The sequence below is a fragment of the Macaca fascicularis genome, chromosome 3, assembly GCF_037993035.2.
Source record: "Macaca fascicularis isolate 582-1 chromosome 3, T2T-MFA8v1.1".
Lineage (NCBI taxonomy): Eukaryota > Metazoa > Chordata > Mammalia > Primates > Cercopithecidae > Macaca > Macaca fascicularis.
In genome coordinates this window covers 147225903-147251425 of record NC_088377.1, presented here as the reverse complement: position 1 = coordinate 147251425, position 25523 = coordinate 147225903, and the positions used below count along the sequence as shown (strand labels likewise).

General features: G+C 45.5%; 1 protein-coding gene across 17 annotated transcripts in view; it reads left to right on the top strand.

Moving 5' to 3' along the window:
• Positions 1–25523, top strand: part of ATXN7L1 (ataxin 7 like 1) — a 269394-nt gene that overhangs the window by 158410 nt on the left and 85461 nt on the right. The window lies entirely within an intron of this gene.

The following is a 25523-nucleotide window of genomic DNA, read 5'->3' as shown; positions in this document are numbered from 1 at the left end:
GTTTTGTTCTGAACTTCCTGTTCTATTTTTGAACAATCATAGCCTGGACTCAGGCCTTGGCAGACAAAGAGCCCGTGTGAATGGTAGACATCTGACCTGAATACCTGACCTGTGATTAGGAACCTGGGTTGGCCCCAAGCCGAAGGTGGTTCCATGCCTCTGTCAGTCATCACCCTCTACCCTCCCAACCTGGCTGGTCACATTTTTTGCTCTTACCGTCAGCTGCAGAGGTGCAAACTGTGTGTGAAGAGGTGGTTCCCTGCCTGGGAGGTTTCAGGGTTATCTGTGTTCGCCTCTCCCAGGAGCCTCCAGGCACACACACCAAAAGGTAGATGTGACCCTGCCTCTTTGGAACAGTGAGTAGAGCAAACAGCTGTGTTGTAGCTTCCTTAAATATACCTTAATCCTGCCCATCCTGAAGGTGGAAGTGGATCCCATTTATATTGTTTTTCAGTGATCACTCAGCTCATTCAAAGTGGCACCCAGGAACTCGGAATTCGGACTGCTTACTTGCTGGCTCCAATTCTGCAAAATACCCTGCCCTCCCTGTGGCCGCTGGGGTTGGACAGTGCCTACATGCGCTTTCTTTTCCACTCAGGTATCCTATAGCTGATTAACCGGGAAGGTGTGGGGCTACCTAGCATAGCTACAGGACTCGATCCAAGATGCCACTCTATCTTTATTTGTATGGCTGGTGTTTTCTTATTGTTGCTGTTGTTTTAAAAGGAGAGAGGTTTTGACACAGAATTATTTTATCTAATTTACCCTTCACTGCCCCTTCCATTTCCTCTGCCTTACCAAAAGAACGTTTTATTGCTTTTGATATTAACTATTTCATAGTTGTCTTAAGAAACAGTTACAGTTTTCAACTTCTAATTTAAAAATATTAATATTCTTGCTATTATAAAAATTCTTATCGATTAATGAGAAAAAAATATACTAATTACAGAATGGGTAGGAACAGGCAGTTCACAAGGGAGGAAATTCAAGGGAAAACATTGAATTTCGGGTGAAACATTTTTACCTGAAAAATGTTCAACCTCACTGGTAGTCAAGACAAAAGTTAAAAGAATCAGAGAGTGTTTTTCACTTATGAAAATGCAGGTGTTTAGAAATTACTGATAATACCCAGTGGTCATGAGGAAAAAGCAAAGCAGACTTTCCGTCAAGCTGCTGGATATGTAAATTGGGGTTCCCTTCATGTTGGGCATTTGACTAGATGTATCAAGGACCTGGAACCAAAATTTCTACTTCTCAGAATTTATATAAAGTAAATAAATCAAATTGTGTACAAGCATGTCTTTAAGGGATATCCACTCCAGAATTATCCATAATAGCAAACAATTGCAACCAATATGAATAACAAACAATACAGGCTACAGAGTAGCCTCTAAAATAATCTTTTTAAAAAATAGGCCCAGTACAGTGGCTCACGCCTGTAATCCCATCTCTTTGAGAGGCTGAGGTGGGCGGATCACAAGGTCGGGAGTTCGAGACCAGCCTGACTAACATGGCGAAACCCAGTCTCTACTAAAAGTACAAAAATTAGCCAGGCATGGTGGCGCGTGCCTATAATCCCACCTCCTCAGGAGGCTAAGGCAGGAGAATCAGTTGAACCCAGGAGGCGGAGGTTGCAGTCAGCCAAGATCACGCCACTGCACTCCAGCCTGGGCAACAGAGCGAGACTCCTCCTCAAAAAAAAGTAAAAAATAAATTATAACATGAAAAAATGTTTATAATGTGAAAAGTGGGGGGAAACAACATTTAAAACAATGCTTAGTATGATCACTTCTTAAAAATTATGTACATATCTGTGTATTTTTAACTGAAATGGTATGGTGACTGTAGATCATTTTTAGTTTCTTCCTCATTCATATCTGAATTTTCTAAAATTTTTATCATATACTTATTTTAATAATTAGATTTTTTTAATTTTCTTTCATTTTTTTGTTTGTTTTTTTGAGGCAGGATCTTGCTTTGTTATCCAAGCTGGAGTGCCGTGGTGCTATCATGGTTCACTGCAACCTTAACTTCCTGGGCTCAACTGATCCTCCTGCCTCCCCCCTCCAAGTAGCTGGGGCTGCAGGTGCATGCCACCACACCTGGCTTATTTTTTTACTTTTTTTTTTTTTTTTTCTTTTGCAGAGATGGGTTTTTGCCATGTTGCCCAGGCTGGTCTCGAACTCCTGGACTCAGGCGATCTGCCCACCTAGGTCTCCCAAAGTGCTGGGATTATGAGCATGAGCTACCACACCTGGACCTTTTTGTAAATTTAAAAAACAGAGAACCACAGGGCCAGAGTTAAGGTACAAGAGAAATCCCTTTGGTTTGGTTTGGTTTGGTTTGGTTTGGTTTGGTTTTTCTGGGCCAGAATCTAAAAGAATCAGAAAACAACTGGGCCCGCATATAAAATTGTCTTTGCAGAGGTCTCCAAACGCTGAGGGAAGAATAAGAAGATGAGGTCTGCTCAGGTTTTATTTTGCCACCTGCACCCTTTTATTGAAATGTTTTATTACAGATATGAAGAGTAACTACTGACATCTCCAGTGGGATTTTCATTTATATAATTAAGTATATAATAAGTATATAATGAATTTATATAATGAAGTATATAACATGACTTTTTTTTTTCATCTTTGGAAAAAAATCCCTTAAATTCTACTTGTACCTTCTCCTCCAGATTGAAAAACAGACTAATAGCGGCTTAGGACAGATTTGGCCTCAGATGACTTAAGTAGTAATGACATAAATGCCCCTGAAGCTCTTCTTCTTATCCAACACCATCTCTTTTTTATTTTCCCATCCCCTTCCCCCTGCCCCGGCTTTTTTTGGAGGGTAAGGGTTCCTTTTCTCTGCCTATACCTTAAGCCTGCTGGTGCCAATTAGGACGCTGCAGTCACAGCAAGTGTAAAGAACTGCTTCCTCCGAGGTATCCATATGCCCAGAAATGGAGGATTGGTTTGACTCAAAGGACTGAAATGTCACTGCAAAATTTGGTCTGTGCTTACAGCCAGTTTTTCACCATCACTGTCCTTTCTCCATCTCTGGGTTATGCAGTGGGGGTACACTTTTAATGACATGCTGCTAGTCACAGTTTTACCAGGTATAGTTGGGTCACAGAGATGAGAACAAAACCATTGCTTAAATGTGAATTTTCTTGGTGCCTGAGTGAGCACCCCTACCCACAGTTTGATGACATTTGAGCATGTGCTCCAAGTGACTATCTACAGAAATGCCTTTAGGCATTGTTTAGATAGCACACTACTCCAGTTATCCAGGAGGGTAGCTGCCTTATTCTTTTTGAAAGCTATTCCCTTGACTTGGCAACTAAAGGAATTCAAGATTCGTGCTATTGTAAAGCACGCTAGGAAAGGACATGAATTTTAGAAAATTCATGGGAAAAGTCAGGGAAGCTCTGAGGAGGTACCGGGGCTGCTATTTACAGAGTCTTTCCTGGGTGCTAGATATGGAGCACAGCACTTTACCTAGTTATCTCACCTGATGCTCACATGAACTCTGGGAGTAAGATAGTATACTTCCCTTCTCCAGATGAGGAAGGTGAGGCTCAGAGAAGTTAAGTTCTTTGCCCAAAGTTTCCAAGCTGATACCTTCTGCTGTACCTGGTTTTGAACCCACACCTGATCTCTTTCTGATACACCAAGCTGCCTCCCAGGGCTTATGCTAAGCAGTGAAGTCTATACTTAAAGTTACACTTATGATCTTACTACTATTGTAATAAGACCTGTCCTGTGTGTCACCCATTGGTCCTCGACACCATACACACACCTTCAAGAAACCCCAGTCAGGAGGTCTCAGAGGGCTTCTAGGGTAACCCTTAGGATTCATGCAATTTACTGGTCCCCCACAGCAAGAAGCTATCCAGGGGGCCGAGACAGGCAGATCACCTGAGGTCAAGAGTTCAAGATCAGCCTGGCCAACATGGTGGAAACCCCCGTCTCTACTAAAAATACAAAAATTAGCTGTGTTTGGTGGTGGGTACCTATAATCCCAGCTACTTGGAAGGCTGAGGCACGAGAATTGCTTGAATCCACAACCAGCGTGGGTGACAGCGAAACTCCATCTCAAAAAAAAAAAAAAAAACAGAAGAAGCTATCCAGATGCCCATTAGCTCTTCTGCCCAGAGGTATATGAGAGCTCCGAGCACCTCCCTGTCCCTCAGGGGACCCAGGGATTCAAGAGCTGACCTAGACAGGATCTCAAAACTTCTGACTCAAAACTGTAATATGTATTATAATATTACTATAGTAATATGGTCTTATTATTGTTGGCCTGGCCTGGGAAATAAGCTTCCCTCAGGGATGCCTCTAGCATAGGTATAGTCAGCATATAGCAAAATCATCCAAGGAGCTTGTAAAGCACAGATTCCTGGACCCACCCCTGAGATTCCCATTCAGCCAGTCGGGAGGGTGGGGCATTTCCTGCCAGGAGGCACTGATGCCTCCGATCCAGAGCTGTGGGCTCCATCTGGAATAACACTGCCCTAGTGTGCCTTGCAGGGGCGGCAATCGAGAGTGAAGGTTCAGTTGTATAGCATTTGGATTGAAATTCTGACCCTGCCAATTAGTGGGTGGCTTGGGCAAGCTACTTAGCCTCTCTGGACTTGCTTACTCATCTTGAAAATAAGGATTTAAAGAGCAGCTACTATATAGAGTTGTGGGGATTAGATGAGCTAAGCCATGTGAAGTATTTCAAATGGATAGTTCTTAATCAGGGTTTGCTTTTATTAGCAACATATGGAACCACGATGTCCTGGAGTGGAGGAAAGTGCTGTGGCCTTGCAGTCAGAAGTTTTGAGACCCTGTCTAGGTCAGTTCTCAAATCCCTGGGTCGTCTGAGAGAGAGGAAGGGCTCAGAGCCCTCAAGTACCTCTGGGCAGAAGGGCTAATGGGCACCTGGGTAGCTTCTTGCTGTGGGGGACCAGTAAATTGCATGGATCTTTTTTTTTTTTTTTTTTTTTTTTTTTTGAGACAGAGTCTCGCTCTGTCGCCCAGGCTAGAGTGCAGTGGCCGGATCTCAGCTCACTGCAAGCTCCGCCTCCCGGGTTCACGCCATTCTCCTGCCTCAGCCTCCCGAGTAGCTGGGACTACAGGCGCCCGCCACCGCGCCCGACTAGTTTTTTGTATTTTTAGTAGAGACGGGGTTTCACCGTGTTAACCAGGATGGTCTCGATCTCCTGACCTCGTGATCCGCCCGTCTCGGCCTCCCAAAGTGCTGGGATTACAGGCTTGAGCCACCGCGCCCGGCCAAATTGCATGGATCTTAAGGCTTACCCTAGAGGCTCTCTGAGGCCTCCTGACTGGGGTTTCTTGAGGGTGCATTTGTGTCATCCAGGCCCCATGTCTGACATGGTTCAGGTAGGGAGCCCTGAGCCAGCCAACCTGCAGAGTCCTAACCTTTCCCCCTTGGGCTTTGAGTCACCCTTATTGCCACCGTGCCTGCTATAGTTTAAGGGCCTCAGGCCCTACTTTCTTTTCCCTGCAGCTTTTTATTTAATTTCTATCTAGTAAAGCTCCACAAACCCACGTCATTTGGAAAGTAAGACAGAAACCTGACAGTTATCCTCAGGGCCCTCTCTGCAGTAGCCTGGGCCACTCTACCCACATTATTCCTGCAACGCATGGGCTCTGGCACAGGCCAGACACATATAATACAGCCATTCCCCTCAGAGCCCAGCCATGGTGGCACCCTGTTCTGTAACAGAATCGGAATTTAGAGCCTGGCTGCGCCAAGTGTGGTTCTCTGATCAGCTGCATCATCATCGCCATGCCCCATCTGACATGGTTTGGATATGTGTCCTCACCCAAATCTCATGTCAAATTGGAGGAGGGGCTTGGTAGGAGGTGATTGGATCATGGGGGTGAATTTCCCCTTGTTATTCTCATGATAGCAAGTGAGATCTCACACAACCTGATGGTTTAGAAGTGTCTAGCACTTCCCCCTTCACTCTCTCTCCTGCTCTGCCATCGTAAGATATGCTTGCTTCCCCTTTGCCTTCTGCCACGTTTATAAATTTCCTGAGGCCTCCCAGTCATGCTTCCTGTTAAGCCCACAGAACAGTGAGTCAATTAAACCTCTTTTCTTCATAAATTACCCAGTCTCAGGTAGTGCTTTACAGCAGTATGAGAATGGGCTAACACAGAAAATTGCTACCAGGAGTGAAACACTGCTGTAAAGATACCTGAAAATGTAGAACTGGATAACAGGCAGAGGTTGGAACCGTTTGGAGGGCTCAAAAGAAGACAAGAAGACGTGGGACAGTCTGGAACTTCCTAGAGACTTGTTGAATAGTTTTTGACCAAAATGCTGATAGTGATGTGGACAATGAAGTCCAGGCTGAGGTCTCAGACAGGAATGAGGAACTTCTTGGGAAGTGGAGCAAAGGTGACTCTTGCTATGCTTTAGCAAAGAGACTGGCAGCATTTCCCCCCTGCCCTAGGGATCTGTGGAATTTTGAACTTGAGAGGGATTATTTAGGGTATCTGGCAGAAGAAATTTCTAAGCAGTAAAGCATTCAAGATGTGACCTGGTTGTTTCTAAAAGTATATATTCATATACTGAACAAAGAGATTATCTGAAACTGGAACTTGTTTTTAAAAGGGAAGCAGAGTATAAAAGTTTGGAAAATTTGCAGCCCAGCCATGTGGTAGAAAAGAAAAATCCCTTTTTTCTGGGGAAAAAATCAAGCCTGCTGCAGAAATTCACATAAGTAAAGAGGAGCCGAATGTTAATAGCCAAGACAATGGACAAAATGTCTCCAGGGCATTCCAGAGACCTTCACAGCAGCCCCTCCCATCACAGGCCCAGAGTTCTAGGAGGAAAAAATGGTTTTGTGGGCCAGGCTCAGGGTCCAGCTGCCCTGTGCAGCCTTGCGACATGGTGCCCTGCATCCTAGCCACTCCAGCTCCAGCCATAGCTAAAAGGGGCCAAGGTACACCTCAGGCAGTGGCTTCAAAGGGTGCAAGCCCCAAACCTTAGCAGCTTCCACATGACATTGGGCCTGTATTTGCACAGAAGGCAAGAGTTGAGGTTTGGGAACCTCCACCTAGATTTCAGAAGATGTACAGAAAATGCCTGGATGTCTGATTGTCCAGGCAGAAGTCTGCTGCAGGGACAGAGCCTTCAAGGAGAACCTCTACTGGGGCAGTGCAGAGGGGAAATGTGGGGTTGGAAGCCCCACACAAAGTCCGCTCTGGGGCACTGCCTAGTGGAGCTGTGAGAAAAGGGCCACTGTCCCCCACCCTAGAATGGTAGATCCAGCAACATCTTGCACCATGCGCCTGGAAGTGCCACAGGCACTCAACACCATGAAAGTAGCCGCAGGAGTTGTGCCCTGCAGAGTCACCAGGGCAGAGCTGCCCAAGGCCTTGGGACCCCATTGCTTATGTCACTGTTGCCTGGATGTGAAATGTGGAGTCAAAGGGGATTATTTTGGAGCTTTAAGATTTAATGACTGCCCTACTGGGTTTCAAACTTGTATGGGGCCTCTTGCCCCTTTGTTTTGGCCAATTTCTCCCATTTAGAGTAAGAACATTTACCCAATGCCTGTACCCCCATTGTATCTTGGAAGTAACTAACTTGTTTCTGATTTTACAGGCTCATAGGTAGAAGGGACTTCCTTATCTCAGATGAGACTTTTGGACTGTGGACTTTTGAGTTAATGGCTGAAATGAGTTAAGACTGGGAAACTGGCCGGGCGCGGTGGCTCACGCCTGTAATCCCAGCACTTTGGGAGGCCGAGGCGGGCGGATCACGAGGTCAGGAGATCGAGACCATCCTGGCTAACACGGTGAAACCCCGTCTCTACTAAAAATGCAAAAAATTAGCCGGGTGAGGCGGCGGGCGCCTGTAGTCCCAGCTACTCGGGAGGCTGAGGCAGGAGAATGGCGTGAACCTGGGAGGCAGAGCTTGCAGTGAGCCGAGATCGCGCCATTGCACTCCAGCCTGGGCGACTAAGCGAGACTCTGTCTCAAAAAAAAAAAAAAAAAGACTGGGAAACTGTTGAGAAGGGATAATTGTATTTTGCAATGTGAGAAGGACATGATATTTGGGAGGGGCCAGGGGCAGATGATATGGTTTGGATTTTGTCCCCATCCAAATCTCATCTTGAATTGGAGGAGAGGCCTAGTGGGAGGTGATTGGATCATGAGGATGGGTTTCCCCTTGCTGTTTGATATGGTTTGGCTCTGTGTCCCCACCCAAATCTCACCTTGAATTGTAATAATCCCCACATGTCAAGGGCAGGACCAGGTGGAGATAATTGAATCATGGGGGCAGTTTCCCCCATGCTGTTCTCGTGATAGTGAGTAAATTCTCATGAGGTCTGATGGTTTTATATGGGTTCTCCCTTTGCTTGGCTCTCATTCTCTCTCTTTGCCTGCTGCCATCCATGTAAGACATGACTTGCTCCTCCTTGCCTTCTCAGCCATGTGGAACTGTAAGACCATTAAACCTCTTTCTTTCATAAATTGCCCAGTCTTGGGTATGTCTTTATCAGCAGCATGAAAATGGACTAATACACTGTTCTCGTGATAGTGAGTGAGTTCTCACAAGATCTGATGGTTTAAAAGTGGGTGGCACTGGCCAGGTGCAGTGGCTCATGCCTGCAATCCCAGCACTTTGGGAGGCTGAGGCAGGTGGATCACGAGGTCAGGAGACAGAGACTATCCTGGCTAACACAGTGAAACCACATCTCTACTAAAAAAATACAAAAAAAATTAGCCAGGCGTGGTAGCGGGTACCTGTAGTCCCAGCTACTCAGGAGGCTGAGGCAGGAGAATGGTGTGAACCTGGGAGGCAGAGCTTGCAGTGAGTCAAGATCACACCACTGCACTCCAGCCTGAGTGACAGAGCGAGACTCCATCTCAAAAAAAAAAAAAAAGTGTGGCACCTCCCTCTTTGCTGTTTCTTTCTCCTCCTCCTCCATGGTAAGACGTGCTTGCTTCCCTTTCACCGTCTACCATGATTATAAGTTTCCTGAGGCCTCCCAGTCATGCTTCCTGTTAAGCCTGTGGAACTGTGAGTCATTAAACCTCTTTTCTTCATAAATTACCCAGTTTCAGGTAGTGCTTGATAGCAATGTGAGAACAGACTAATATACCTGGTTGTTTTAAGATGTAAACTTTGACCAGGCACAGTGGCTCATGCCCGCAATCCCAATACATTGGGAGGCCAAGGCAGAAGGATCACTTGAGTCCAGGAGTTCAAGACCAGCCCTGCCTCTACAAAAAAAATTTTTTTAAAAATTAGTCAGGTGTGGTGACATACACCTGTAGTTCCAGCTACTCAGGAGGCTGAGGTGGGAGGATCACTTGAGCCCAAAAGATGAAGGCTGCAGTGAACTATAATTGCATCACTGCACTCCAGTCTGTGCAAAAGAATGAGATTCTGTATCAAAAAAAGAAGGAAGGAAGGAAGGAAAAGGAAGGAAGGAAGGAAGGAAGAAAGGAAGGAAGGAAGGAAGGAAGGAAAGGGCAAGCTTTATTATTATTCGGGTGTGGGAAACCAGGAGATCAGGAGATGACTGCCATTGAAATGATAGTTCATTTTTCACACTTCCCAAGAGAAGGGGGCACACCACACCTCAGAGCCACATGAGGAAGCACCAGGGGTGCTTAGGAGGCACAGGGAATGAGAGAAAATGTAGGCAAGCCTTTCTGGTGGTTTCCACAGGAAAGAATTGGCTAGGCAGAGTAACCCAGTTCAGGATTGGCTCGTTTGAATAATCTCAGTAGGCTCTAGGGTAGAGAGGCTGTCTTTAGTTGTCTGGTACCTAACCCTGGGGTGATTAGGGAAGGGGTCTCGTGGTCTGGATTGTAAGAGCCAGACAAAAGAGGTAGTTGGGGTGTAGGCTTCGGGTTGGTTGGTCTGCGTATATACTCGTACTTGTAGGTGAGTCCTTTACTAGCTCTAGGAATTGGCTGGCCCTGAGAAGAGCAGTCTCCCCAGAGTAAGCAAGGCCCTACGATGTCAAAGCATTGGAAATACAGAAAAAAAAAATTTTTTTTTTTTTTTTGAGACAGAGTTTCACTCTTGTTGCCCATGCTGGAGTGCAATGGCACTATCTCGGCTCACTGCAACCTCCACTTCCTGGGTTCAAGCGATTCTCCTGCCTCAGCCTCCCAAGTAGCTGGGATTACAGGCGCCTGCCACCACGCCCATCTAATTTTTTGTATTTTTAGTAGAGATGAGGTTTCACCATGTTGGCCAGCCTGGTCTCAAACTCCTGACCTCGGGTGATCCACCCACCTCGGCCTCCCAAAGTGCTCGGATTACAGGTATGAGCCAACACACCCAGCCAGAAATATAGAAAAAATTTCTAAAAGGCATGATTAAAATACATTGACTTACAGAATAAGAAACTGCATTTTAACAAGAGGCTGGAGTCATTAACGTTTGAGAACCACTGCTCTAGAGCACTACTCTCTGATGTTCTGAATTAGGTCTGCTAAAAGCAACATTTGTCCTAAGACATTCTGTATACAAATAGGAACAGTGCCTATGGTTTTGTGAGACTATGTACACCAAAACAAGTCTAAACTCTTAAATAGAAAGCAAAAGGAGAATGTCCCAGAATATTAGCAATGCCTTCCATTTCTTGGGCATATGCTAATAATATTCTTTTGATTGTTACTAATGAATGGTACAGCAGTCTTAGATATTGTACAAATAGATGATACTACTTTCTAAAACAGAACTTATTTAAAAGGAAGGAACTTACCACCTCATCAGTGAATAGAGATAAAAGCCAACATTTTTAACCCATTTCACAATGGGAAAATTGATCAGTTAATTATCCAATGAAATCCTCATTTCCTACATTCTCAAATAAGTTGTGCTCCAATTTATTTTAATGGGGCAAAAATATTTCTTTGGATGACCCATCTGACTTATATTTGTCTTCACCCCTAGAAACTCCTTTAGAAGGAGCCCTTACTGGCCCACTCAACTTGGAGAGGCTGTTGTATTAAGGAAGAGAGGAAGAGGAACAAGAGCCAAATGTGGGTGCCTCACAGAATCACAGTGCTTGGAAATAAGCGGACCATTGAAATCATGTAATATAATCCTTCATTTTGAAGGTAGGGACGCTGAGGCCCAAGAAGCTAGTAACTCGCATGAGGCTGTGTGACTCTTTGATGCAGATGCAGACACAGAACAGTACCCAGGCCTCTGGGTCCACGGTCAACCGTTCTCCATGACACTGTGGAGTTTTCTCCTCCTCCTTCCTCCCTTCCCACTTCAGCAGAGCACCTCCTCACGCTTAGATCAGAGATAAAACACTTCGCGCCCAGTCTGGCAGTGCTGACAACAGCAGCCACGTATTTTATTTCTTTGCTTTATTTATTTATACCCATCTTTGTTGCAAAAGGATTTAAGGCCACTTATAAAGTTGCAAACAACAGAACAAGATAAAATAAATGTAAAATAAGTGAGAAAGATGAGACAAAGGAATAAGTAGCTTCACTGCAACTTTGCCCATTGCTCTCCTGTTAGAGCTGTTGAGCTTCTAGCCATTAAATCAGAGTGAGATGCAATGATTTCTGTACTCATGCCCTGTCTACTCAGCACTTCAGTGGATTTTTCTCCTTGACTTGTTTTAGAGCCTCTCCCACTTTGTGATGCAGATGCCCTTTCAGGTCACTTTGGGAAACACAGAAGTTCTCTGCAGGGGGTCATGTTCGCAGAGTGTGACCACAGTGGTGATAGGGTTGTTGCTGTGTTGTTGCTCTATTAAGGCCAAGCAAGAGAAGAGAGCTAGTTCCTAACTAGAAACTTCAAGCTGTTGGAGCTGTCCAGAATCGATGACTTTCTTGGCTTCTTTGGTGTGCCGTGCATGCCAAAGGCTGTGAGGAGGAGGCTCAGACTGCAGCCAGGGTTCAGCCCATAGCCCAGCCTTCCCCCATCCCCCACTCATTCTTCATCTTTTTTGTACCATTTTGACCTCTACCCAAGATCAGATCTCTTGGTTCCGTGAGCCCATATTCCTCACTTCGTTGACTCCTTCATTCAAGGAACCAGTGCACCTTCTCTGCTCTCAGGACCTCCACTTCTTCCCACAAATAATCCTTGGTCCAACTGGCTCATTGCTTCATGTGTGCTGTCTAACTCCCTGGGCCTCGTCCCTTTAGAATTCAACCCACCCCCTGGGTTGGGTGGCCTCTTCCATTTCTTCTAAGATGCTGCAAAATTAATCAAATCTAACTCCACCAGGAAGCCCAGTATTCGTGATGGCTCTTACTACTAGAGATGTTTGGAAAATGTTCATTTGGGGGCTGTTGTGGTAACTGGCATCCATCGGAGTAGAAATGCTAAATGCTGTGCATTGCATGGAACAATTCCACCCAGTGGAGAATTAACCCTCTTAAAATGCCAGGTGTGTTCCTGCTGATAAACACTGATAAAAGCACAAAGAAAACCTAACTATTTACCATCGTACAGTAGCATCAGAGCAGCCACACTGCAGATTTTTTGGTTGATGCCCAAGAGTTTAGTGGGAGGAAATCACTAAATTATTTTTATCTACACAGTGTCATCAGAAAGAATTACATTTTGAAGGGATCAGGCTATGCTGGGAATTGTTTCTCATTAGGCCAGAGTCCCCCAGTTGGATTGAGCTATAGCTCTGCTCAGGTCATTTGTTGGTCTGCATCGGGGACCTAGAAGCCACAGAGTTAGTTGGCGAGTGCTCTATGAACTGCTGGTGCAATCTGTCCTTGGGCACTATCAGATCACCCCAGTCCCCAGAGGGGATGCTGGTGGCTGGCATAGTGATGGAGAACTGGCCACAACGGAAAATCTTTCCAGAGGTTTGTTGTTTTGGGTTTGTTTTTTTGTTTGTTTTGTTTTGTTTTGTTTTGTTTTTGGTGGTGGTGGTGGTGGTATTTTTCCTGTAACAGGCAAAGGAGCAGAACACTCAGAATTAAATGGTCTGTTGTCTCATAAAAACCAACTATGTAATCCCAGCACTGTGGGAGGCCAAGGCAGGTGGATCACTTGAAGTCAGGAGTCCAAGACCAGCCTGGCCAACATGGTGAAACCCCATCTCTACTAAAAATACAAAACAATTAGCCGGGCATGGTGATGCATGCCTGTAATCCCAGCTACTCCAGAGGCTGAGGCAGGGGAATCGCTTGAACCCAGGAGGCAGAGGTTGCAATGGGCTGAGGTAGTGCCACTGCACTCCAGCCTGGGCAACAGGGCGAGACTCCATCTCAAAAAAAAAAACAAAAAACAAAAAACTATAATGCTCTTAAGGTTAAAAAATAAGCACAGTGGCTAAGAGAAATAATTAAGTTTAGCTAGTCCTCAGACCACTGCAGACTGCTGCCCACTGATCCCTGCATTTCTCTCTTGCTTTACTGTGGATTGGCTAATTATTTCCTGATTTATTCGTTCATTATCTAACACACTTGGAGTGCCTGCTGTGTACCAGTACTAAGAAAAAGTCCCTGACTTGGGCTCTTTATATGCGAAGAAGGGTGGCAAATCTATCTGTTACTACGGAGCCACGTGCCAGGTGCTAAGGTGGAGGTGTGCTCAGTGGGTCCAGAGAGCAGAGAGAATGGGCTTCAGGTGACACCTGGCAGAGGTTCAGGATGGGAATCTCCTAGGTATCCCAAATGTGCTAATGTTTGAATTAGGTCCTGAAGGAGAACAAGGAGTTAACCAAGGTGAAGAACAAACGAGTGGACCAGGATTCCAGAGAAAGAACACTGTGCACCAAGCCACAGAGGCATGAAACAAAAGGCTCTCAGTTGTCTAGTGTGGCAAGTGGCAGGGGTGCATGGGGGGAGGGTGTCAGAGTGGTGCCCTGGAGATAGGGAGAGCTGCAACAGATTCCTGGGGATGGATTCTTCTGCAGCTCAAAGATAGGAGAGGCCATTAGACATCCCTCAGGGCCACATGTCAATCAAAATAATTAAAAGTAAAAGAACTGGAAAGCAGGCTTATATATTCCAACATCCATTTAGTTTTCCCCCCAAAAAAGCTTTTGATAAAATGAGATGAAGTGCCAAAAATATGTGTGTTCAATAGTGCAGCAGAAAGCGAGTAAAGTAAAAGTAATAAAAAATACTCGACTGGGCATGGTGGCTCACACCTGTAATCCCAGCACTTTGGGAAGCCAAGGCAGGTGGTTCACCTGAGGTTGGGAGTTCGAGACCAGCCTGGCCAACATGGTGAAACCCCATCGCTACTAAAATACAAAAATGAGCCAGGCATGGAAGCATGCACCTGTAAATCCCAGCTACTTGGGAGACTGAGGCAGGAGAATTGTTTAAACCCGGGAGGAAGAGGTTGCAGTGAGCCGAGATCACACCATCGCACTCCAGCCTGGGTGACAGGGCAAAACTCCGTCTCTAAATTAATTACTTAATTAAAATAAAAAATAATCTTTACAAAACTGGGTTACTGCTAATTCTGGGTAGCACAGCACAGGAGAGCGTGCTTGGGTTTGGAGTCTGACAGAACTGAGTGCGTCTTGGCTTTACTAACTTGGATCATGCCACTGTACCAGCACTTTCGAAGGCCAAGGTGGGCAGATCACCTGAGGTTAGGAGTTTGAGACCAGCCTGGCCAACATGGTAAAACCCCATCTCTACTAAAAATATAAAAATTAGCCAGGTGTGATGTTACATGCCCGTAGTCCCAGCTACTTGGGAGGCTGAGGCACAAGAATCACTCGAACCCAAGAGGCGGGAGGTTGCAGTGAGCCGAGATCATACCACTGCACTCCAGCCTGGGCAACAGAGTGAGACTCTGTCTAAAAAAAAAAAAAAAGATAAAGCCTCTCTGGACATTGGTTTCCTCATTCAAACATGGGGGTGATGATACCAATCTCATTGCATTATTGTGTGAATTAAACGGTATCATCCCAGTGGTTTTTATTATTAGCCTGTTATTTGTTGCTTTTTGAAGCACTAACTTTATCAGGGCAAACAATAGGTTGTGGTCTGTGCAGATCAGTTCTCGTTGGTGGAATAAAGAACAATCACAGATTACAGTTAATAAACCAGATCTAGAAATGACAAAATTCTTTCTTATTTTATTCATTTGACAAATGTAAATTACACATTTCCTGTGGGCAGGCACTTCATGAGGCTTAGAGTAGTGAACACGACAGACCCCGTCTCTGCTTTCCCGAGGCTCAAAATCTGGTAATGAGGAAAATGTATTAAGGGATCCCTTCCTGAAGTCTGCCCATTTCAGATTCACCGAGTGGCATGTTTGTTATAGACCAACCTAAAGTGGTTTGGCCACATAGGCCTCTTGGGTTCTCTTTGGTAGAACACAGTTGCCGGTGTAAAAGTTGTGAAAGATCAACATGGTGAGAGTCAGCTTCTCCCACACAACCTTGCTACCATATGAATGAATGTGGGTATGAGACTGAATTCTGCCACAGATGCAGGCATTTATCAAACAAATATTTATGGACAAGTAGAAACAAAACAGTTGATTCAGCTTGTTTGGGAAGCTTAACAAAGGCCCAGCCCTCTCTCCTTTGAGGTTTTCCAACCACACCTGACACCAAAGTTTCGCCCCAGGCAACTACAAGAACACTCTAGAGAGGGGACACTGTTACACTGTCTTCCCAAAGCAGCATCATCCCCTCATAAACCATCCAGATTTGGTGGCTGGACACAGGGCAGCCTGGAGCACCGTCTCTGAAGGGACAGGCCTGGCTGGATTCTAATACCTGTTTATACAAGGGTGGGGAGTGTCTCTCAAGGTTTTGGCCAGGCCACATATCTTGAATACCGTTAATTGCACCAGTAAAAAGCCTGTTTCTAGCAGTGATTATAGTAAGTCGTAAGTTTCAACAATAAAACCCATTTTTTGTGTTCAGAATGTTGGATCAATATGGATAGCAGAAAAACTTAAACTGGCCACTTTTGGAATGTGGCCCACTTTGATTAATGCCAGTTGCCCAATCTAGACTTTGTTTTCTTACTACCTGGGAGCTGATGACCTGGAAAGGTAAAGCTCAGACTAACTTCCACAAACAATAAAATACAAGTTATACTTGAGTACTTTTTTTTTCTTTTTTTTTTTTTTTTTGAGACAGAGTTTTGCTCTTGTTGCCCAGGCTGGAGTGCAGTGGCGCGATCTCAGCTCACTGCAACCTCTGCCTCCCGGGTTCAAGCGATTCTCCCTTCTGCAGCCTCCTGAGTAGCTGGGATTACCGGCACCCGCCACCACGCCCAGCTAATGTTTTTGTATTTTTAGTAGAGATGGGGTTTCTCCATGTTGGTCAGGCTGGTCTTAAACTCCCGACCTCAGGTGATCTGCCTGCCTTGGTCTCTCAAAGTGCTGGGATTACAGGCGTGAGCCACCACACCACCACGCCAGGCCTCAAGTACTTTTTATTTACTTATTTTTATTTTTTAATACTCTAGCACTTTATAGGCATTGTTACCCTGTTGCATTTCTCTTTCCTATTTAAAAGGTGTGATTCGCTCTGTGTGCGTGTGTGTGTGTGTGTGTGTGTGTTGTGGGTCTGTGTGTGTGTAAGGGGCTGGGTTATATCTAAAGTGACCAGAAGTCCTGATTTGCCTGGGAGAGTCACAATTTATACCTCTTGCACTGGGGCCCATCCATTTAGCACCCCCTTTTACTTTCAAAGGTGTCTAGTTGGGATGATAAATTATGATCTCTCTATTTCTAGAAAGAATGCAATGGCACAGAATAAAAAGAACAAACCCAGGAAAACTAGGTTTGGATCCTGTCTGTACCAGTCCCCATAGGGTGGCCTTGGGCAAGTTGCCCCTCTTAGATTCCTCATCTGTGAACTGAGAGTGATGCTTCTGCTCGCCCGCCCTCCCTAGTCAGTTTTCTATGAGATACCAGTTATGCTGTGGATGCAAATGAACTTTGTAAAGAGAAAAACACTAGCAAGAGTTAGGGATCATTTCCATCTTTAAACTAACATTGTTTTACACTTGAATTGACTCTGGTTGGGAAAAGTAGCATCAGAATATAGGTCATGTGAGCTTTTCAACTTATCTTCTCCAAGGCTGGAGAGACCCATAGCCTGCTTCTGCCAAGAAAGTAACTAGCCAAGACGTCTGCTAGAGTTTCCACCGCCATAATTCCATCAGGGAAGAGAACATGACTGTTAAAAGTAAAACCATAAGCCAGTGGTTTGCTTTAAAATGAATTAATGAGTTGGGCACCGTGGCTCACGTTTGTGTTCCAGCTATTCAGGAGGCTGAGGCAGGAGGATCACTTGAGCCCAGGAGTTTGAGGCTACAATGAGCTGTGATCACACCACTGCACTCCAGCCTGGGTTACAGAGCAAGACCCTGTCTCTAAAAAAATAAAATGCATTAATGTAAGAATCATCTAGTAAACATTTAACTTACCCTTTTTTGTATGAGTAGAACTCTTCTGAAAGTTTGACATGAGGATGGGATGGGGTGCAAATAGGGGTGGTGCCCCAAACAGAGGTGCTGTTTTACATAATAATATAGTTTTATTTTTTTCAAAGTTAAAATTGCCTTTGTTATTATTATAAAAGGAATGCACTGCAAAAACTGCCAATATTTCAGAAAAGTCGAAACAAGTAAAATAAGAAAATAATTATTTCCATGTAAAACTTTCCAATCTTTTTTCTATGTGTATGTGTTTGTCTCTGTGTTGTACATATGTATCTACATGCATATATTTTATATTTTTAAAATAAAAGTGGAATCTTACAGACATTGCTTTGAAACATGCTTTTTTTTTCCATCTAAAATTATCATGGATACATTTTAGTAAATATAGATCTGCATCATCATTTTTATGCATCTCCAGCCTTCCATTGAATGGATGTGCCAATAATTTACTTAACCAGTGCCTAATTGCTTGTAATTTAGGTTGTTTAGGGGCACAGTATGTACCCCTTTTGCTGTAATTTTTAGAAATCAATTTACGATATCTACACACACACAAACTTGACACACCTTTTGAAATTTCATATATTAATGTTTGTCTTTTTTTGCATTTAAGTGGAAAGATCCATGACAGTTAAAGTGTACACTAGGAGGAGCTATAAATAATAGGGCACGGGGCCGGCCGTGGTGGCTCGCACCTATAATCGCAGCACTTTGGGAGGCGAAGGCAGGCAGATCACTTGAACTCAGGAGGTCGAGAGCAGCCTGTGCAACATGGTGAAACCCCATCTCTACAAAAAGTGCAAAAGTTAGGCAAGCGCGGTAGTGTGCGCCTATAGTCCCAGCTACTGGGGAGGCTGGGGTGGGAGGATCACTTGAGCCCAGGAGGTGGAGGTTGCAGTGAGCCAAGATGCACCACTACACTGCAGCCTGGGTGATACAGCCAGACCCTGTCTCAATAGTAATAATAATAGAGCAAAGGCAGCTCAGGGTGAAAAGTCAAGGTATCACATCGTTGCAAACTGCCTGAGGCAGTAAATTACTTTAGGAATAACCTCCTCATACACAGGAGCTCAGATATGGTCATTCATGGAGCAACACTGCTGCCAGGAGACCTTGTCTTTTTTTTTTCTTTTTTTTTTTGAGGCAGAGTCTTGCCCTGTCACCCAGGCTAGAGTGCAGTGGTGCAATCTCGGCTCACTGCAACCTCTACCTCCAGGTTCAAGCGATTCTCCTGCCTCAGCCTTCTAAGTAGCTGGGACAACAGGTGTGTGCCACCACACCTGGCTAATTTTTGTATTTTTAGTAGAGACGGAGTTTCACCATATTGGCCAGGCTGGTCTCGAACTCCTGGCCTCAGGTGATCTGCCCGCCTTGGCCTCCCAAAGTGTTGGAATTACAGGCGTGAGCTACCGCACCCAGCCCCCCTTGTCATTTTCTAGCCCCACCAGCCCCAGTCATTGGAATATTCCTTTCACAAAAGAAAACATTGTGTGCACATGCAGGTGTTTACAGGTGGTGCGTTCCATAATATCTCAGTATCATGAGTTCTGCCATTGAGTGAAGCTGTGTGGGAACCCAGCCAGGAGCTCACAGCGCTCGGAGGGGCTCTGAGTCACTGCTCCTCAGCTCCACACCATGGTCCAGGGCACCTTCAGGCTGTCATTGAGAAACAGTTTACTCTCAGTTTATACATAATACCAGCAAGCTTGATGGTCTGATTTCCAAGTTCAGGAAATTAGAACTCTAAGGAGGATTGTGGGGGCAGGCCTTCACAGTAAAAAGAAGTGACACCAGACTGCAGGAAAATACAGGCAAAAGCCAGAAAGCGGGGAAGCTGAAAGCCCTGCATTCTTTCTCAGTGTTTGCAAACCATAGGCACCACCCATGATGATGGGGCAATCAGTTTAGTGAATCCTGACCAACATTTTAAACAACGGAAGACAAGAGATCACAGTGCTTTTTAGATAGCGAAGATAAGTATTATCTTTGGGAACTTGTCTCTCATCTACATATCTGTAATACTAGGTTGCACTGTAAAATTCATTTCTTAAGGTAAATCAGGGTCAAAAAGTTTGACAGCTGCAGTCGTAGGCTCTAAAGTCATAATTTTATAGCAATTAATGCCTGTAACAGTGACTTGGAGTTATCAAAAAAGGATCAGTAACATTCAAAGTATACCACTTAAGAAATCAAAATACAGTGAAATGGCCGGGCATGGTGGCTCATGCCTGTAATTCCAGCACTTTGGGAGGCTGAGGCAGGCAGATCACCTGAGGTCAGGAGTTTGAGACCAGCCTGGCCAACATGGCAAAATCCTGTCTGTACTGAAAATACAAAATTAGCTGGGCGTGGTGGCATGCGCCTGTAATCCCAGCTACTTGGGAGACTGAGGAAGGAGAATCGCTTGAACCTGAGAGGCAGAGATGACAGTGAGCCGAGATTGCACAACTGTGCTCCAGCCTGGGTGACAGAGCAAGGCTCCACCCCAAAAAGAAAAAAGAAAAAAGAAACAAAAAAAAAGTACAGTGGAATGAAGATCTTTTGGAAAGAGCCCTGTTCCAATGTGGCTACATCTTTTTAAAGATTTGGCATTATAAATGTTAAATGGAAAGCCTTTCTACCTTCTCCCTAACTTGAACCACAAACAACTTTTTAGAAACACCAAATTTGATGCATATTTAATATAAAGATATTCACTTTCCAGATATGCCTAGTAAGGTATACATATATCTTTGTAATTCAGATTAAGAGATATTTCTTTTGTTCATGCAAAAAATGTATTTAAAACACACAGCAAAGTTTCTATGCTCTGGCTAGGCACTAGCCTGCAAAGATGGCTGAGACTCAGAACCTGCTCTCAGGGAACTTCAGTCCAGTGGTCTGCATTCCAGTCAACCCACATCTAAGACTTTTACCATAAAGTCATCTTTCAAACTGCAATGCAGTACAGGCTAAGGCTGGCTGACATTGATAGTCACTCTCCCCCAAAATCTGGTGTATGGCCAAGCGCGGTGGCTCACGCCTGTAATCTCAGCACTTTGGGAGGCCAAGACAGGTGGATCACTTGACCCCAGGAGACCAGCCTGAGCAGCATGGCAAAACTCCATCTCTACAAAAAAATAATAAAAATTAGCCAGACATGGTTATGCATGCCTGTGGTTCCAGCTACTCAAGAGGCTGAAGTGGGAGGATCACTTGAGCCCAGGAGGTCAAGGCTGCAGTGAGCAATGGTCACACCACAGCACTCCGTCCTGGGCGACAGAGCGAGACTCTGTCTCAAAAAAAAAAAAAAAATTATTTTTTAAAAAGAAAAATCTAGCATATGTGGTCCCATCAATGCAAAACTGACATTGTGACATCAGTTACAACGTCTTGGTTTGTGGGCCACATCACAAAGGATTAAGCCAAAATCTAGTTGCTGGTATGATCAGGCAAGACTGGCTTAGCCCCTGTGAATCCAGGTAACAGGGCATAAGTGAGGCATGTTGAGTCGAGTGCGGACACTACTGGGAAGTCTGCATGGCAAGGTCAGGCACTAGAACCCAAGCATTGAAGCCAAGCCTGCAACCAGTAGCAGCCACAGCTACCAACATGCTTTCCTTGCCTCTGTATCTCCCAAAAGCTCAGGCGCCATCCTGTGTTGGCTCCATCCTCTTTTTGGCCAGCTTTCCACATGTTCAGACCGTGCTGGTCCCTGCCCAGCTTCCTCCTCCACATATGGAGTCTGATACGGCTGCCTTCACTCGGAGGAGTATAAACATCCAGGGCATGGGCAGGGGGCCCCAGCTTTATCCTCAATGGGCTGCATGGAATGAGCCCTCCAGCATTTCCCAAACTCCCTTCTCTATCTGCATCAGCAAAACAGCGTTTGTCTGGTCTGTGGTGGAACTGCTTTTGTTAAGCATGCAGTCTAACTACAACAGATTTCTGCTAATATTCCATATCTCCCTATTAGCGCACTTTAATTTGATATGACAAGTTCGGTAGCTAGGCCTCATGGACTTTCAGAAGTTCTGATTTTAAATAGCCTACGCTGTCTTTCCTTAATATGCCAATGCTTGTCAAATCATGTGTCCTTCTTTTTGGCTTCAAAAAAGTGGGAGTGGGGTGGGGCTCTATGATCAGAGAAGTCACATGTTACATGGAAATATACTCCTCACTTTATACCTTGCAAGCACACGAGTTTCCCTGCCAAGACTGTTCTGATTCACCTAGCACCATATTCTTCCAGTCAGCATGGATGCAAATGTCCTCTGGTTACCAAACCCACCTAAAGAAACCCCCTTGAGAGTGAGTATTCACTAGCAGTGGGAAGCACTACATATACTTCCCACCAAGCTGCAGAGCATTTCCAGTCAACAGGAGCATGTAGATTTCATTAGTCTTCATGACCTTCATAACAGTCAACGTGAAGTCCACCTTGACACGCAACTTCCCTGGCCTTTGGGTGTATGTTTTCTTATGTTGTACTATCAGGGAGAAAGAAGTGTGACAGGCAGATTCATAAGGGGGTGGTAGAATGCTCTGTAACTTCCTAACCATCACCCCCTGACAGGCTCCCCTCTGCATTCTACATTCAACATCTCTGATCCTGGCCCCGAACCTTCACTTCCTGACAGACACCTCCATTCATCGCTACCTGCAAACCTGCTGGCCATCTGCAGTAACCCACCACCCTGTCCCTCACAGCAAATGTCCAACGCCTGCAGTGAACCTGCTTAGCCTGTGTCACTTAATAGTAATATCAGCCCAGATTCAGCTGTGAGTGTGTCCAGTTGGCATGGACAAGGGAACATGACAGTGGAAACCTACATTTGGTCCAATGTCTTCAGTGACCTGTTGCAAAGAACTCAGCAAAGGCCTAACTGTGAAACATCTGTTAGAGAAGCGATCCACCAAACCATATGCTAAGCTAGATCCCCTCTACATGTGCGTGGTGCACCATGCACATACAAGCTTCATAACGTACAGCTGTCAGGCCTGCTGGGACATTCCACTTCACTGCTTCTTAGACGGATTCGGTAAGGAACCAGGGGTTGGCATTTAGGTGAACTGATCAAATCAAAGGACAGGGTGCGAACTGGATCAAGACGATTGTTTTCCATTGAAATAGTAGCTCTAGAGTGCAGATGTCCAAAGCTCCCCCTACACTGTGGAAAGAAACCCTTCCGTGTTAGGCACATTCACTGTGAAACACTAGAAAAGCCATGAAGACAGGGAGTGTTGAGAAAATTGAGGGCAATGTTGTGCTTTTATTTTATTTAATGTTTATTTATTTTAAGAGGGAGTCTTGCTCTGCACCCAGGCTAGAGTGCAATGATCTCAGCTCACTGCAACCTCCGCTTCCCAGATTCAAGCAATTCTCCTGCCTCAGCCTCCCAAGTAGCTGGGACTACAGGCACCAGCCACCACGCCCGGCTAATTTTTGTATTTTTAGCAGAGACGGGTTTCAGCATGTTGGCCAGGCTGGTCTCGAACTCCTGACCTCAGGTGATCCACCGCCTTGGCCTCCCAAAGTGCTGGGATTACGGGCGTGAGCCACCGTGCCTGGCTGAGGTTGTGCTTTTACAGTCAAACAACTCCATTGGCCATTTTAGTTTTATTATTTTCTCTGGAAGCGCCATAGAGGGAAGCAAGGAGGGCCGGGCCAGGAGTTGGAAGACTTAGTGCTGTTTGTAGTTTGCAGTGTGGCCCTGGCCAAATCACGTAGCCTCTCCAAATCCCAGTTTACTTGCCTGTGAAAATGGGAATAATAAAGTCTGCCCCTTTTAAGCTGCTTTGTGAATAATGAAGCTGCACACCAGCATACGTTACCAGCCATGAGGCTGAGACCCAGGATTGGACATCAGAAAGCTTTCCTGGGTGTGTAACTTGGAAAGTCACAGGTTTCTCTGAGCCCCGTTTCCCTCCTTTATAATGGCGGTAATAATAGCTGCCCTTACCACCTCACAGGATCAAATAATGTAATGTGCGTGAAAGAAACATAAACTGTGGGGTTTTAACCCACAGAAATCCTGGGGCTACTTTAACGGTTGCTGACCCCGAGGACAGGGCTGATTGAAGACTCACTTCTCAGCCAGGCGCGGTGGCTCACGCCTATACTCCCAGCACTTTGGGAGGCCAAGGCATGTGGATCGCCTGAGGTCAGGAGTTGGAGACTGGCCTGGCCAACATGGTGAAACCATCTCTACTAAAAATACAAAAATTAGCCAGGTGCAGTGGCACGCGCCTGTAGTCCCAGATACTGGGGAGGCTGAGGCAGGAGAATCACTGAACCCAGGAGGCGGAGGTTGCAGTGAGCCAAGATGGCACCACTGCACACTCCAACACGGGCAACAGAGTGAGACTCTGCCTTAAAAAAAAAAAAAAAAAAAAAAAAACGCTCATTTCTCCCTCAGGACCTGAAACTTCTCTTACTACATCCCTTCCACCCTCCTCCTTTCCCCAACCTCAGACTTCTTCCTCCACTGCTCCTTCCTTGGTCTTAGATGTGCTAAGTTGCCTTTGCTCTTCTCCTGTGATGTGTCAGGCAACTGCTGCATTTCACTCCGGGGTGGCTCCATTTCAGATCCCAGTGAAACAGTTTCTATATATAGTGGGTAATAAAATGTGGGTTACTTTGAGAGGAAAGAGAAAGCCACCATGTGGGTTCCTGTTCACCACCATGGCGCTGGTGGCCCCAAAACCAAAGGAGCAACCTTTGCTCTCCAGAACAAATGTGAAGCTGGCCCACAGTCACCGTGGCTTTTCCAAACAGCCTGTTTCTACTTACTCATGACTTTCCCCAAAACCTGTGGAGTGGGAAGGGAGTGACATTGTATTCTTCAAATTAGATGGATGGATGGATGGATGGATGGATGGATGGATGGATGGATGGGGCATTAGATTTAAGTCCACCCAGCAATTTAAAATTTCTCACTCGGTCAGACACGTTAGCTCAAGCCTGTAACCCCAGCACTTTGGAGGCCCAGGCGGGAGGATTGCCTGAGGCCCGGAGTTCAGGACTAGCCTGGGCAACATAGTGGGATTCTGTCTCTACAAAAACTTTAAAAATGAGCCAGGCATGGTGGCAGACACCTATAGTTCCAGCTATTTGGGAGGCTGAGGCAGAAGGATTCATTGAGCCCAGTAGTTCAAGGCTGCAGTGAGCTATGATGGAACTACTGCACTCCAGCCTGGGCAAGAGCGAAACCTTGTCTCTATTTAAAACAAAAAAAAAAAAAAATTTCTCACTCTTACATCCACACACAGGTTCTCTTGGAATTGTTTTCTGAACTCCTCAGGTAACTAAAATTTTATTTGGTTAATTCTCTTGGTCCTACAATGAGATACTGCTTGATGCACTCTGGGAAAAATGGAAAAGCCTATTAAAATAAGCAATTTAAGAAGTGTTTCTGCTGGGCATGACAGCTCATGCTTGTAATCCCAGTGCTTTGGAAGGCCAAAGCAGGAGGATCGCTTGAGGCCAGGAGTTTGAGACCAGCCTGGTGGGAAGACTCCATGTCTACAAAATATTTAAAAATTAGCCAAGTGCAGTGGTGCAGCTGCTTAGGAGGCTGAATCAGGAGGATCGCTTGAGCACAGGAATTCAAGGGTGCAGTGAGCTCTGATGGCACCCCTGCACTTCAACCTAGGTAGCAGAGCAAAAGGTCTCTAAAAAAGGAGGAGCTGGGTGCGGTGGCTCATGCCTATAATCCCAGCACTTTGGGAGGCCGAGACGGGTGGATTGCTTGAGGTCAGAAGTTTGAGACCAGCCTGGCCAACATGGCGAAACCCCCGTCTCTACTAAAAATACAAAAATTAGCCATGTGTAGTGGTGCATGCCTGTAATCCCAGCTACTTAGGAGGCTGAGGCAGGAGAATCGCTTGAACCCAGGAGGCAGAGGTTGCAGTGAGCCAAGAAAGCGCCATTGCACTCCAGCCTGGGTGACAAAGCCAGACTCCATCTTAAGAAAAGAAGGAAGGAAGGAAGGAACGAAAGGAAAGTAGGGAGGGAGGGAGGGAGGGAGGGAAAGAGGGAAAGAGGGAAGGAAGGAGGAAAAAGAAAAGAAAGAAAGATTCAGCCAGCATGTCCCTTTCTTTTTCTATGGGATTTACCAACTGACAAATTCTAGTGCTCCTGCCATCACC